Consider the following 16830-nt stretch of genomic DNA (forward strand, 5'->3'; position numbering starts at 1 on the left):
ATTTCTGTAGCTCTTCTTACATTTCCTAAGTGATGATTCCTACTTTATTTCTACATTGCCTTATTTATTTGTGTCTATATGTCACTGTGGTGAAAGGTAGAGATCAAAGGACATCTATGAATCAGTTCCCATGTATGTCTCAAGGATGAAACTTGTGTCGTTGGGTTGGTAGTAAGTACCTTTACCCACTGAGCCATCTCATGGCCGTCATAGTTTTTGTATATATGTCTACATATTCTGTATATATGTCTACATATTCTCTTTTCTTTTGCTAAATTTAGTTTTGAAAGATTTCATTTCTTTTGGTATTATTGTGAACAGAGTTGTCTAATTTTTTTTCATTTTCATTGCTATTCTGTACAAATATAATCCATTTTTTATATTTATCGTTTCCCACAAAAATTCTGACTTTCCACATCAATGATCGTCAACTAGAAATAAAGCTGTTTGGTTCTTTTCTTACCAATCTGAGTGGTTGATATTGCCTTTCCTGTTGTGGATACACCGGTTTAGAATCTACAGTGCATGGTGCTGGAAAAATGGCTCACGTTTAGAAAGAGCTCTTGCTGCTCTTGTGGAGGAGCTGAGTTTCTTTCCCAGCACCCACATCAGGCAGCTCACGACTGCCTGTAACTGCAGCTCCAGGGGACCCAATGTCCTCTTTTGGCCTCAGTGGGCAATGCATGAATGCAGTGCACACATTTCCATGCAGACACACATAAAAAAATAAAATCCTTTTCTTTTTTTACAAAAGAATCTACAAAATGTGTCCAGTGGCTCCTTGCAGAGGAGTAAAGAATCTTGAAAGTAGAAAATGGGAACACTGTGGGGTATGGTTTTACTCATCCACTTTCTACTATGACAATAAATGTCTTAAAACCAAAAAAAAAAAAATGCGGACAGCGGAGCAAGCTGGGGGCTGGGGTGAGGTAGGGACAGATCGTGCTTTGCCTGAGGTGATATTTAAATGGCTCCACATCTTACCTTCTTTCTATAGGTCTTGGGTGGAATATAAATATAAATATAAATAAAGTTAATGGATATCTGTGGGGGGAAAGAATCTATAGTATAAGTAGCAAGAGTGAATATCATTAATTTTGTCTTCACTCTTTTATCATGGAAACATTGATGGTGCTATAGAGATTGCTTCATGCCATTCACACTGTGAAAACTTACCTTCCATACCAACTGGTTGAATATCTTTGCAAAATGTTGTAAAGTACATGTAAAATAACACAATAACAATAACACAGAGAAGTGTGCATCATGTTTTGAGACCTTCTCGATAAAGGCCAGGCTTGTCTAGAACTTTATATATTTTCCCCAACACACACACACACACACACACACACACACACACACACACACACGTACATGTAAACAACTTAAAGAAAATATGAAATTTAAAACCATGGCCCACAGAGCCAGTTCAGTGTTTAAGAGTGCTGCTTCTTGTTCTTGCAGAGGACCCTGAGCTGGTTTCCTAGGACCTATGTGTTGGCACATGACCATCCTGTAACTCAAGTTCCAGAAGGTGTGACAACCTCCTCTGCTGTCCAAAGGCACTGCATACACATGGTGCACATATATCCGTGAGGGCTCATATACATAAAATTTTTAAATAAATCTTTTAAAAAATTAAAAACCCAGAACGACATGGTTAACCAGGTATGTAACATGGGTGACATAATAAGACCATGTGAAAACAAAGCTTAAAATCAAACAAACAAACAAAAACAAACGATTATCAGATTGGGTAAAAAAGAAAACAAAGACCAAATATATACTTTCTGTAAAAAAAAAAACACACACTTTGGGTCAGACAGATGGCTCAGTGGGTAATGGTACTTACCGCTAAGCCTCATGACCTGAGTTAGATCCCCAGATCCTACCTAAGAGATAATGAGAACTGACTCCTGTAACTTGTGTCCTCTGATCTCCACATATATGTTGACTTCTGTTCACATGCGGGTTAAAGTCATTCAGTAGTAAAGAAAAAAAGAGAAACATTTTAAATATGAAGCTACATACAAATTACATTTTTAAACATTGAAGCTCTATCATTCTCACACCAGTCAGAAGAAAGCTCTTGAAATGACATCATCATTGAAGCAGATTGCAGAGCAAAGAGTAGTAGTGCATGCATGTAATCCCTGCCCTCTGGAGGATGAGGTCAAGTTCCAGGCTGACCTGGTTACACAGTGAGCACCTGCCTCAAAAAAAATCATAATAGATTTTAACGTACAGAATACAAAGTACAGGAACAAAAATTGGAATTCTGGGATATTTAAATGACCAACTTGGCTCTCTGCTCCTCACTGTTCCAGAGACAGCCACATCCTCTCATGCACTGCCAGCCTTGTCCTGTAGACAAGATGGTGAAGGTCAGTATGAACAAACTTGGCCGTATTGGGTGCCTGATTACCAGGGCTGCCTTCTGCTCTGTATCAGGCAAAGTGGAGATTGTTGTCATCAACAACCCCTTCATTGACCTCAACTACGTGGTCTACAAGCTCCAGTATGACTCTACCCATGGTAAATTCAATGGCACAGTCAAGGCTGAGAATGGGAAGCTTGTCATCAACGGGAAACCCATCACCATCTTCCAGGAGCGAGATCCCGCTAACATCAAATGGGGCGACGCTGGTGCTGAGTATGTCGTGGAGTCTACAGGCATCTTCACCACCATGGAGAAGGCCAGGGTCCACTTGAAGGGTGAGGCCAAAAGGGTATCATCTCTGAGCATTTGGCCAATGCCCCCATGTTTGTGATGGGTGTGAACCATGAGAAATATGACAAGTCACTCAAGATTGTCAGCAATGCATCCTGCACCACCAACTGCTTACGCCCACCCCCAGCCCCAGCCAAGGTCATCCATGGCATTGTGGAAGGGTTCATGGTCACAGTCCATGACATCACTGCCACTCAGAAAACTGTGGATGGTCCTTCTGGAAAGCTGTGGCATGACGGCCATGGAGTTGCTCAGAACATTATCCCTGCATCCACTGATGCTGCCAAGGCTGTAGGCAAGGTCATCCCAGAGCTGAACGGGAAGCTCACTGGCATGGCCTTCTGTGTTCCTACCCCCAATGTATCCATTGTGGATCTGACATGCTGCCTGGAGAAACCTGCCAAGTATGGTGACATCAAGAAGGTGGTGAAGCAGGTATCTGAGGGCCCACTAAAGAGCATCCTGGGCTCTTTCAACTTCAACAGCAACTCCCACCGTTCCACCTTTCATGCCGGGGATGGCATTGCCCTTGATGACAAGTTTGTAAAGCTCATTTCCTGGTATGACAATGAATATGGCTGCAGCAACAGGGTAGTGGACCTCATGGCCTACATGGCTTCTAAGGAGTAAGAAACCCTGGACCACCCACCCCAGCAAGGACACAAGAGCAAGAGAGAGGCCCTCAGTTGCTGAGGAGTCCTTGTCGAAACTCCCCGAACACTGAGCATTCCCCTCACAATTTCCATCCCAGACGCCAATAATAACAGGAGGGGCCTAGTGAGCCTTACCTACTCTCTTGACTGCCGTCAGTAAAGTTTGCCGCACCCCCCCCCAAAAAAATGACCAACTCAAAAGAGTGTAAACTAGAGATGGGCAGAAGTAGCATTAACCTTTAATCCCAGTACTTAGGAGGCAGAGGTAGGTGGATCTCTGAATTGGAGGCCAGCCTGGGCTACAGAGCAAATTCTAGAACAGCCAGGACTACACAGAGAAACACTATCTTGAAAAATTAAGCAAAGCAAAACATAAACTGAAGCATTTCTATACCACTATTGTTTTCTGTTACTGATTAACATACTACAGACTCAGTGAATGGATTTCCTATTTTTCTCTTTAATGAAAAGACTAACTGTGGCCTCTTAGCTAAGTTGTCTGCCCAGAAGATAACAAGGCAACTTTTGGTAATCAAGGTAACTTTTAGGTTCTTACGCTGGCTAAATAAGGAAAGAGTATATGTTCAGACTCCTTCAGGGACTTGGTGGATTTTATTTCCTTGTAACTGTATGACTGAGATTCCACACCAACTTGACCTAGTTACCAATTTAACCTCATAGACACTTTTAGAACACTCCAATCACCAACAGTATAGTATCTCTATATGTTTTTAAAAGCCCATAGAATAACTATCAATACATACTATACATTGAGCAAGGAAACAAGTTGCAATATTCTGTGAAGAATTAAAGCAATAAAATGTTTTATCTCTGACTACAACTGAAGTAAGAGTTGATAACAGAAAGACTTCTAGAAAACCCTGAAATATTCCAAAACTCAAGACCACACTTATAAACAACCCATAGGTCAAAGAAGAAATTAAATGGAAAATTCAAAATAATATGGAACTAATAGAAAATTAAAATACCCTAAAATATTTGAAAACATCTGGGACACTAAGCAGTAGTACCAGGGAGGAGAAAGAGAGGTTTATAATACACACTGCTTATGTTATAAAATAAGAACGTTTTCAACCAGTGATCTCATTTACAACCAGAAAAACTTTGGTCAACGAGAACAAATAAGGGGTCTGGAGAGATGACTCAGCAGTTAAGAGCACTGACTGTTCTTTCAGAGGTCGAGAGTTCAATTCCCAGCAACCACATGGTGGCTCACAACCATCTGTAATGAGATCCGATGCCCTCTTCTGGTGTGTCTGCAGACAGTGACAGTGTATTCATATAAATAATAAATAAATAAATCTTAAAAAAAAGAACAAATAAAACTTGAAGTAAACAAAAAGATGGAAATTGATTATAAGTCAACAAAAAGTATAAAGCTCCAGTCAATTTCATTGGGATAAAAGAGAAAACACACGGAACAATGTTAGCATCTGAACAGATTCTATAGACATTTAGAAGTAATGACAGTTGATTGATAAATTCATGCTAATGAACATGAAAATAAATAAAAACAAATAAATTGCTAAAATCCCACAAACTTGGGGCTGGAGAGATGGCTCAGTGGTTAAGAGCACTGACTGCTCTTCCAGAGGACCTGAGTTCAAATTCCAGCAATCACATGGCAGCTCAACACTGCCTATAACTCCTGTTCCAGGGGTTCCAACACTTTCACACAGAAAACACCAATATGCATAAAATAAAATAAAATATAACACAGTTAAAACACCAATATACATAAAATAAAATAAAATATAAAATATAAAATTTAATTTAAAAATATTTCTACAAGCTGCCAAAGTTCATTTTTGAAAAAGAAAAACATATAGGGGCTTGAGAGTTTGCTCAGTGGTTAAGAGCACTTGTGCTTACAGGGGACCCACAAGCATGGTGATTTCACAACCACATATAACTCCCAGAGGATCTGACAGCCTCTTCTAACCTCCCTGGGGACCAGGTACACATGTAGTACCTATACATACATGCATGCAAAACACTTAAATAAAAAATTTTTTAAAAGATTTATTTATTTTATGTATACAAGTACACTGTAGCTGTCTTCAGACCAGAAGAGGGCATCGGATCCCTTTACAGATGGTTGTGAGCCACCATGTGGTTGCTATGAATTGAACTCAGGACCTCTGGAAGAGCAGTCAGTGCTCTTAACCACTGAGCCATCTCTCCAGCCCTTAAGTAAAATTTTAAAACAAAACAAAAATTTTAAGTATGCAACTGGGCATAGTGGCACTTACCAATGATCCCAGACCTGGGATCCTCCATCGTGCATTTTAACTGGGTGAAAGCATAGCACGAGAATTATAGCTAACAACGGTGTTATGAATCATGAACAAGTTAGAGATGTGTGGAGTGATGCATCCCTGTTATACCACTACTGAAGAGGCTGGAGCAGAAGGATCTCAAGTTTGAAACCATCTTAAGATACTGAGTCCAAGGCCAGCCTGTGTTACATAGGGCTATCCTGTCTCAAACAGAACAAAACAAATTCTAAACAGAAGTTCAACAAATTCTAACAATCAAAAGCATGATAATACGTCATGACTATAGATAGTAGCTTTATCCCAGACTAAAAACTTAGTTTAATATTAAAACTCCAATTAAGGTAATTCACCATATTAGCAAACTAAAAAGTAAAAGTTAGAGTCAGAGAGGTGGCCCCATGGTTAAGTACACTTCCTGTTCTTCCAGAAGTCCTGAGTTCTGTTCGGAATACCCACTTCAGAAGGCTCCCAACCGCCTGTGACTCCAGCTCTATGGGAATGTAGCACCCTATTCTGGTCTCTGTAGGCATCAACACTCACATGTGCACAAACACACACATACACACAGGTTTTATTTTTAAAGCCATATGATAATCTCTATAGCAGCAGTTCTCCATCCATGGGTCTCAATTCTTTGATGGCTGACCAACCCTTTCATAGGGGTTGCCTAAGATCATCAGAAAATACAGATAATTATATTTCTTCATAATAGTAGCAAAATTGCAGTTATGAATTTTAGCAGTGAAATAATTTTATGATTTGGGGTCACCACAACATGAGGAACTGCATTAAAGGGTGTCAAAATTAGGAAGGTTGTGAACCACTGCTACATGGGTACAGATAAAGCATTTGACAAGCCAAGTTCATCCCTAAGGAAAGACAGTTCCAAGAGCAACTCTAGCTGAGCTACCAAGCAGCTGATCATGTTGCTTTCAGTCAGGAGGCAACGAGATATGAGTATTGGTGTCTCTATTTGGCTTCTCCTTTTGATTCAGTCTAAGACTCAATCCCATGAGATTGTGTTGACTATAAGGTAAACCTCTCCAGAAATACCTTCACACATACATGCAGAAGTATGAGTTCTAGATTATGTTAAGTCCAGACAAACTGACAATGAAGATTAACCATTATACTAATAAAGCATATCTACAAAAAGAAAAAAGAAAAACTAAGAGCAGCAACAACAAAAAGCATACTACAATTAAATGTCACTTACTTTGGAAACACCAAATGTGTTCCATAATATGAGAAGCAAGACGTGGATATCCACTCTTACCCCTCTATTCAACACTGTACTATGTGCAGGTTCTAGTCACTACAATAAGGAAAGAGAAATAAATAGCACCAAGATTTAAAAGGAAGAAATAGGGTTAGGGATATAGCTAAGAGACGGAATGTTTACTGTGTGAGGCTCTCAGTTTCTTCCCCAGCATTGGAAAAAGAAGGATAGCTGTCAGGTGGGAAAGAACATGAGAGGGAAGGGGAGAAGAGTGGAGAAGAGGAGAAAGGGGAGGAGAAGAATAAATCTATTGGTTGGGTTTTTTTTTTTTTAAAGATGACGTGGTTATGCACAATAGAATCCTGAATAGAAAAAAGATAGTAGATTTTTTTTTGTTAAAAAAAAATAAGATAGGAGATCTTGACTGGTCATGGTGGCACAGGCCTTTAATCCCAGCACTTGGGAGGCAGAGGCAGTAGGATCTCTGTGAGTTTGAGATGGCCTGGTCTACAAAGCGAGTTCCAGAACAACCAGGACTACACACTGAGACCATGTTTCTTTCTCTTTTTTTTTGCCTTCTTTTATTTATTTATTTATTTATTTATTTATTTATTTATTTATTTATTTATTTATTTTTATTAACTTGAGTATTTCTTATATACATTTCGAGTGTTATTCCCTTTCCCGGTTTCTGGGCAAACATCCCCCTCCCCTTCCTTATAGGTGTTCCCCTCCCCACCCTCCCCCCATTGTCCCCCTCCCCCCAACAGTCTAGTTCACTGGGGGTTCAGTCTTAGCAGGACCCAGGGCTTCCCCTTCCACTGGTGCTCTTACTAGGATATTCATTGCTACCTATGAGGTCAGAGTCCAGGGTCAGTCCATGTATAGTCTTTAGGTAGTGGCTTAGTCCCTGGAAGCTCTGGTTGCTTGGCATTGTTGTTCATAAGGGGTCTCGAGCCCCTTCAAGCTCTTCCAGTTCTTTCTCTGATTCCTTCAACGGGGGTCCTATTCTCAGTTCAGTGGTTTGCTGCTGGCATTCGCCTCTGTGTTTGCTGTATTCTGGCCGTGTCTCTCAGGAGAGATCTACATCCGGCTCCTGTCGGCCTGCACTTCTTTGCTTCATCCATCTTGTCTAATTGGGTGGCTGTATATGTATGGGCCACATGTGGGGCAGGCTCTGAATGGGTGTTCCTTCAGTGAGACCATGTTTCTTAAGAATAACAACAAAAACCAACAAAACAAACAAAAACCTACTAGACCTAAGAAACTACCTTAATTTATTTCAGGATACAGTAGGCACAGAAGTACACGCCTTTAATTATAGCACTCCTGAGGCAGAGGCAAGTAAATTCCTGTGAGTTTGTGACAAGCCTAGCCTATATATTGAATTCCAGACCTCTTGGGGCTATATAAGAGCCTGTCTCAGGGAGAGGATGAGATTGCAGGATAAAAGATCAATATGCAAACAGAAATTTTGTTCTATATATACTTGCAGCAAACAACTGGAAATAGAAAATTTAAAATCAATACAATTGTAATCAGTGTAAAAATGATAAAATACAAACAAGTCTACAAGGCCTGTACCCTAAAGACTCTGAAAGAGTAATACGATTAGAGAAGACCTAAATACATATAGGTTGGTTCGTAGTTCAGATAACTCGATATTGTTGAGTAGAAAGTGTTTCAAAACTATACAGAGACAAAAAACGAAAAACAAAACAAAAAGAAATTGTATCCAAATCGATCTAGAGATTCGATAAAATCCTAATCAAAACCCCAATCAGCTTTCCTTTAGAATCCTGTATTTAAATGCAGATGCGTGAATGACAAAGCAATGAAAAGCAAAGCAAAGACACAGCTACATGCTTCTAACAGTGTTCTGTCGCCAAAAGGGAAGAGGCAGCAGACAGTTGTATAAACACGTCTAGCTGAAGGACAGGAACAGGAAATAGACAAACTCACAACATTTTGTGGTGCCGGAAAGTAAGGAAGTGCCCAAACAAACTAAGCAAGACCACTTTGATGAAGGTTCCGGTCTCAAAGAGACACAAGAACCAACGGAAAGCATTCCTAGTGATCAAAGGCACAGCCATTTCAGCCACAAAATAGTGCAGTATTGGAGTATAATCCAAAGCGTAAAAGAAGTATTCGTGAGTCCATAGTAATTGAATGACTTAAGATGAGGCACAAAACCTCACATGCTTTAGGAATCCCGAATAATGTATAATGATGTATATCGGTCCTCGAAGAGAGGTGGCATTGCTGTCCATTCCTTGAGTATGGACTCTATAGAGTGATGTCCTTCCAGACAGTACAGGGAAAACAAGGAGAGAAAGTCAGTTAACAGTGGATAAAATTTGACAAAGTACTGCCCGAGCCAGTGCTCAAGGGCTCCATCAGTGCTGAAAGTCAAGTTGATAACTGCACCATGGGAATCATATGAAGAAGTAACATTCTACCTCTGTAATCTCTCTGGCAGTACTGACATCTATTCATGAGAAAAATAACAGCTAGGGTGACGCATGGCTGCAATCCCAGCATTCTGGAGGCTAAATCAAGGCCAAACTAGGCCACATCTCAAGTTCTAGCCAGCTATATACTACATAGTTAACTCTATTTCAGAAACAGGAAGAACATGACTGTTAAATTCCAGTAGGAGGATATTCTACAAAACACCTTTCAATGCTGCTGAAAGTGTCAAGTTCACTGAAAGAGACTGTCACAAACAAAAGGAATCTAAGGACAGCTGATGTCTAAACTTAACTGGTATTCTGGATAAGAGTCTGGAACAGTAGTGCATGCCTTTTATCTCAGTACCTGGTAGGCAGAGACCGAGGGATCTCTGTGTATTCAAGGGCAACCTGGTCTACATAGTTCCAGGACAGACAGAGCTACATAATGAGACCCTGTCTCGGAGAGTCAACTAACTAATTGATCGATTAATTTTTACACTTAATCTTAGCCAAAAGGCTGAGAAGTGATGATTAATTTTTTTTTTTTGGTTCTTTTTTTCGGAGCTGGGAACCGAACCCAGGGCCTTGCGCTTCCTAGGCAAGCGCTCTACCACTGAGCTAAATCCCCAACCCCGATTAATTTTTTTAAAATTATATCATCCTGAGTGGGGTAATGGAGACCCAAAAAGATAGGCGCGGTATGTCATCCTTTAAAAGTGGACATTAGCCATAAAGTAAAGGATAACCATGCTACAACCCACAGATCCAAAGGAACTAAGTAATAAAGAGGTCCCAAGAATAAAAGTCATTGGCGGTGGATGGAGGGAGAGACTTGAGTGTGAGACAGGGAGAGAAGGGAAATTGGGATAGGAATCAGTTGTGGGGAGAGGGGTGGTAGGAGAGGGCTTGGAGTGAGAATGGAAATCTGTGGAGGGACATCTCTGGGACTAGCTGGAGGCCTGAGACAGGGGAAGATAGGGGGAGTCTACAGGGGGATGGGTGACCCTAGCTGTGATTCCTATGAGAAGGGCATATAGAGACTGAAATGGCCACGTCCTGTAGTCACACAGGACTTCCAGTAAATGGAGGGGCACATCAACCCACCCACAAAACCTCCAACCCAAAATGTGTCCTGCCTACAAGATGTGTAGGGATAAAGATGGCGCAGAGACTGAGGGAACAGCCAACCAATGACTGGCCCAACTTGAGACCCACCCCATGGGAGAGAGCCAACCTCTGACACTATTAAGGATACTCTGTTATGCTTGCAGACAGGAGTCTAGCATAACTCTCTCTCGAGGCATCATCCAGCAGCACATGGAAACAGACGCAAAGACCCACAGCCAAACATCAGGCTGTGCTTGGGGAGTCCTGTGGAAGACTCAGGGGAATGAATGAGCCAGAGGAGTCAAGGACAATGCAAGAAGACCTACAGAGTCAACTAACCTGGGCCATGAGGGCTCACAGAACCACCAACCAAAGAGCAAGTAGGGGCTGGACCTGGGTCTCCTACACATATGTAGCAGATGTGCAGCTTGGTCTTCAAGTGGGTCCCCTAACAATTGGAGCAGGAGCTGTCTGTGACTCTGTTGCCTTCCATTGCATCCTGTTCCCCTAACTGGACTGCCTGCTTGGGCCTCAGTGGCAGAGGATGTGCTTAGTCCTGCTGGGACTAGATGTCCTAGGGTGGGGTGGTACCCAAGGGGAGGAGGCAAAGGGGGGAATTTGTAAGGGATTTAACTGGTAAGAGAGGTGGGAGGTAGTTTGTGATCAGAGGTAAAGTGAATAAATAAATAAATAAATAAATAAATAAATAAAACAAAACAAAGGAAAGAAAAATAGATGTTTAAGGATTCTAGAATAGAAAATAAGATTAAAAATGAAGAAAATATGAAGGCAATAAATAGGTTAAAAACTAAGAAACAAATAATATAGTACAAACCTTGATTAATAATAATGTATCAACTTAGTGTTATAGCATTAGATGCAAAAAGGTGAGGATCTGCAGTCAGCCTACCTGCTTGCCTGCCAGGAGTGGCCTGCGGGTTGGCAAGGAGTGCCTATTGGAGTTGAAACCTGAGATAAAGCAACAGGAAAGGAAGAGGGGTTAAGAGGGGAAGATCTATGCGAGCACCTACAGATGGGGTCGGGGGAAGCTTCATCAGGTGTTCTGCTTCAGAGCTACGCATGACTCTGGGGAACTGGATCTGCAGGAACAGAAGAAGTGGTGACAATCTACAATCAGCCTTCCCGTTTCTGCTGGTTAGCAAGGAGTGCCTGTTGGACTTGGGAGATATTTCCCTGACCTGCTCAAGCTGGTGTGTTGCCAGCGAAGGCCGGGATAATGTGAGGAGTTTGGGGAAGCAAGGTTGGAGGAGATCTTCATGATCCCTTGTGGATGGGGTCAGAGAGGAAAGGGAGACCACAGCAAGTGTTCGGCTGCTGAGCTGGGGAGGAGACTGGGGTTTTGCATCTGAAGAAACAGAGAAAGAGGTGAGTATCTTTTCTTTTTTCTTTCTTTCTTTTTTTTTTTCGGAGCTGGGGACCGAACCCAGGGCCTTGCGCTTCCTAGGCAAGCGCTCTACCACTGAGCTAAATCCCCAGCCCCTTAAGAGGTGAATATCTGCAGTTTGCCTACCAGCTTCCCTGGCAGGAGTCAATCTAAAAATATTTTTAAAACATTGAGTTGTCCACTTAAATGGAACAAGTCGATACTCACAATACGCTGAATATGTGGCAAATTTAAAAATCTCAATTACAAAGTCAGGTGTGGTAGTGCATGCCTTTGATCTCAGCACTTGGGAGGCAGATGCAAGCAGATCTCTCTTAGTTCAAGGTCAGCCTGCTGTACAAAGTGAGTTCCAGAACAACTAGGGCTGTTAATTTAGAGAAATCCCGTCTAGAAACAAAACAAAGCAAAAGCAAAAATCTCAATTGCAAAAAAAAAATATGGTTCATTTTGTATAGTACTATTCATACAAAAACTTGAAATGATAAAATTCAAAGAACAGAGAACAGGTTAGTGACCAACAATTGCTAAGGAGATAGGAGTACAGAGATAGGCAGAGCTCTGAGAGTTCAAGGCCAGCCTAATCTACATAGTGCCAGGACACCTTTAGCTCCACAGAGACACTGTCTCAAACAACAAAAAAGAGGGAGCTTGGTGAGATTGAAATAAGCATGATAAAATTTTCTTAGAATTATATTTACAAGATGTTACCATTGGTGAAAACTGTAGTTCTATGGGAATTATAAATGTTCCAATATTTAGAATTCAATAAAAAGCATCAAATGGCATTATGAGTATTAAAACACCCTAAATTCTATATCTATGTGAATAAATATTATTATGAATCTTTTATGAAAATGAGTAACATGGAACTATTATGATTTTTTTTAATAAACTCATGGATTCAAAAGCACTTATTGAATCCCAACTGTGTCTAAGAACTAAGTCAAATACTTCAGGGAAAACAAGGTTATGAACTTGTGGTTTTAAAAAAAATGATGCATACCTTTAACTCCAGCACTTGGGAGACAGAGGCAGGTGGCTGAGTTCTAGGCCAGCCTGGTACAGTAAGCTTCAAGACGGCCAACGCTGTTAACTCAGAGAAACCCTATCTCAAAAAGCAAACAAACACACAGTTGTGTTATGTTACAAATTTTGCCTCTGCCTTGGGTCTTCTTTGCGAAATATAAGTCAAATGAAATATACATTTATTTGTGGGGTGGAGGTATGTGAACACATACACATAGTTTTTATTTTCACTTGGTTGTGAATTGGCTTATATTTTTATACACTGACAATCATTAATAATTTAATCAAGATTTAACATCCTTAAACTTATTACATATCTTCCATAACTCCTCTACCCCACTATATATATGACCTCTACAATTAAGTACTTAACTCTTTTTTTTTTTTTTGGTTCTTTTTTTTCGGAGCTGGGGACCGAACCCAGGGCCTTGCGCTTCCTAGGTAAGCGCTCTACCACTGAGCTAAATCCCCAGCCCCGTACTTAACTCTTGTGGTAGTTTGAATGAGAGTGTTTGAGAATGTTCCCCATATTTCAATACTTGGTCCACAGTTGGAGATGCTGTTTTAAGAGTTTTAGGAGGTGTGGTCCTGATGAAGGAAGTGTATTAGTGGAATGGGATTTGTGCGTGTACAGCTTTCCCCTACTTCTAATTTACTCTGCTTGTGTTTGCATTAAACGATGGGATCTCAAGCTGAGCATGGTGGTGCTTGCCTTTAACCCCAGTGCTCAAGAGGCAAAGGCAATCAAATAACTGTGAGTATGAGCCCATCCTAGCCTACACAGTGAGTTCCGGGTTACTCAAGGCTACATAGTGAGATGCCATCTCAGAAAAGAAGAGAAGAGAGGAGAGGAGAGGAGAGGAGAGGAGAGGAGAGGGGAGGGGAGGGGAGGGGAGGGGAGGGGAGGGGAGAGGAGAGAGAAGAGAGGAGAGGAGAGGGGAGGGGAGGGGAGGGGAGGGGAGGGGAGAGAGAGGAGAGGAGAGGAGAGGAGAGGAGAGGAGAGGAGAGGAGAGGAGAGGAGAGGAGAGGAAAGGAGAGGAAAGGAGAGGAGAGGAGAGGAGAGGAGATCTAGTCTCTTAGCTTCCTGGAACTATAAGCCAAAATGAACAATTTCTTCTATACCATGGCATTTATCACACCAACAGAAAATAAACTACTGTAACTTTCAAACTAGAAAAGTACAAAACTGAATTTTTGATCTCACAATTGCCTCTCCCCATCACCTCACTGGTCTTCCCCAGCTCAGTAAGTACCCTAACTACCCATTCACTTGTTCAAGCCAGAACCTTTGGCTTAGTTTGTTTCCTCCCACATTCTTCAGGTAGGTTCATCAGTGATTCTGGCCCCACAGCTGCTACCTTATTCCAAACCATCACCTTCTTTTGCTAAGTACACAATAGCTTTCTGACTGCTCTCTGCTTCTTTTTGTTTGGTTGGTTTAGTTTTTCAAGACACGGTTTTTGTGTAACAGAGCTTTGGCTGTACTGCAACTGGCTCTATTAGATCAGGCTGGTCTCAAAGTCACAGATACCCGCCTGCTTCTGCCTCCGGAGTGCTGGGATTAAAGGCATGCACCACCACACCCAGCTTGGTCTCTGTTTCTATCCCTGCTCATCTTTAATCCAGTCTCCATACAGTAGGAAAAAAATTATGAAACTCGAAATGTCACTCTTTTACATAACTACATATTTGTGACCCATTTGACTTAGAGTAAAATTCAAATTCTTCAATCACCTATGAGGTTCTACATGACCTCAACTTTATCTCTCTAATCTTTGTCTGTTATTCCCTTCTTACTCACTGTGATCCCATCATACCGGCCTTTTTGTTTCTAAAATATTGTAAGGTCTTCCTGACCCTGAGTAAAGTACATTGTTGACTATGCCCTGATCATTCTACCCTGATCATTCTTGCCCAGTCCTTTGCAAAACTGGTTCCTTCTTATCTTTTAGTTTTCAGCTATACTATGTCATTGACATTCCTATAGTTCTACATTAGAGGGAACTGAAAGGACTGGGTGTGGTGGTCCACACCTTCAGTCTCAGCATTTGGCAGGCCCAGGCAAGTAGATCTCTGAGTGTGAGGCCAGCTGGTCTACTGAGCTAGTTCCAGGACAGCCAAGGCTACACAGAGAAATCCTGTCTCAAAGAGAAGTCAATGTTTTCGAAAATGCTCTTATTGACACTGTATAGAAGAGACTAAAACATCATCTATTCATAAAAATATAATTTGGAGTGTCTTGGGGAAGTGGAAAGTATTTCAAAGAGGATAGACTAACCTTGTATTTCATTTTATCTCCTTAATAATAGTCTCTTTGCATCTTTTAAGTAAGGGCATGATATGGTCTAATTACATAATTGGATGGAGAGACTAACTACTGAAAAACTGGTTGAAACAACTGTCATTATTACAGTTAACAATTATTGAGCCTTTGATGTATGACCAGCTACTCTGAAAGGTTTCCATTTTTTTTACTGTTTCTTGTGGATATTAATTTATTTAGTTCTCACAACTACCTAATGTAGTATTATCCCCCCCCCCCTTTTTTTTTCAAGAATTGGTCTCATGTAACTCAGGCTGACCACAAAACTCAGTGTATAGGCGAGGATGAGGTTCAACTCCTGATCTTCATCTACTTGTTCTACTAATAAAGGTATTTTCTACTAAAGCATTCTGGGCTTTATTATCCAATTTTAAAGATTAAAAAAACAAAGACAAAGAGGTGCTGAATGACTTAAGAATTACCAATCTTGAACCAAAATAAGCAGATAAAAGTGCTCGCCTCCAAGACTGACCTGAGTTCGATCCCTGACTCCCACAAATTGTCCTCTGACTTCTATACACAGCATGCCATGTGTACCCCTAACAAACACAAAATAACTTTTTTAAATATGTTAAAAAGCAATCATCAAGTTAATAACTGACAGAACTAAGCTTCAAATACAAATAATCTGGCTTTAAATCTCATATTTAAAATGCTACAATATTCCTTTTCTATAAGATTACTGCAATACCACAGACTTGCCTGAAATTGCCAAGAATCTAAGTTAATAGAAAGACAATGACAGAAAGGTGGGGAGGTATTTGATAGAGTAAGGAAAGAGATGGTGTGGAGAATAACCATGGAATAGAAATTAAGAGTACAAGAGAACTCTCATGGAAAAGGAACTTGAGGAAACAAAGAAGGCAAACACAGATAGTAAGTCTATAGTGTAAGAAAGGCAGACAAGCTAGAAGTGTAGATTTTTGAGTTCACATATTAGTTTTAAAAGCAATTTGCCTCAGGGAGAACATATGGAACAAAGAGTGCTGAGAGTAAGACTCTAGGGAACACCATCATTTAGGGAATAAGTGTATTAGACGCACACAACGAAGACCATTGAAGAATATGGTCATAGAGCTAAGATACCAGGAGAGAGTAATCAGAGAACTCTGGGATGGAGTTTTTTTTTAAGATTTATTTATTTATTATATATGAGTACACTGAGGCTATCTTCAGACACACCAGAAGAGGGCATCAGATCTCATTACAGATGGTTGTGAGACACCATGTGGTTGCTGGGATTTGAACTCAGGACCTCTGGAAGAGCCGTCAGTGCTCTTAACCGCTGAGCCATCTCTCCAGCCCTGGGATGGAGTTTTAACATTTAAAATTGACCAGGAGTCAGGCAATGAGCAGGATGGAGAGTAAAAATAAATAAATGTTTTTTTTTAAATTGTCCTTTAAGCCCACTGGAAAGTAGTATCTATGAAACCATAGAACATATCTACTTTGTTCACCAATGTATTAATAATTCCTAAAAGCCTGGCACATAGTAAATGATTAAAAAACATTTGCTGAATGAATAATGAAAGACAAAAACAGGGCTGGAGAGATGGTTCAGTGGTTAACAGTGCTGACTGCTCTTCCAGAGGTCCTGAGTTCATTCCAAGCAA

General features: G+C 40.8%; 1 pseudogene; it reads left to right on the top strand.

Annotated features, from left to right (window-relative positions):
• The first annotated feature begins 2375 nt into the window (after positions 1-2375).
• LOC108353282 (glyceraldehyde-3-phosphate dehydrogenase pseudogene) lies at positions 2376-3367 on the top strand (annotated as a pseudogene).
• Positions 3368-16830: the final 13463 nt, after the last annotated feature.

This window comes from Rattus norvegicus, chromosome X, assembly GCF_036323735.1.
Source record: "Rattus norvegicus strain BN/NHsdMcwi chromosome X, GRCr8, whole genome shotgun sequence".
NCBI lineage: Eukaryota > Metazoa > Chordata > Mammalia > Rodentia > Muridae > Rattus > Rattus norvegicus.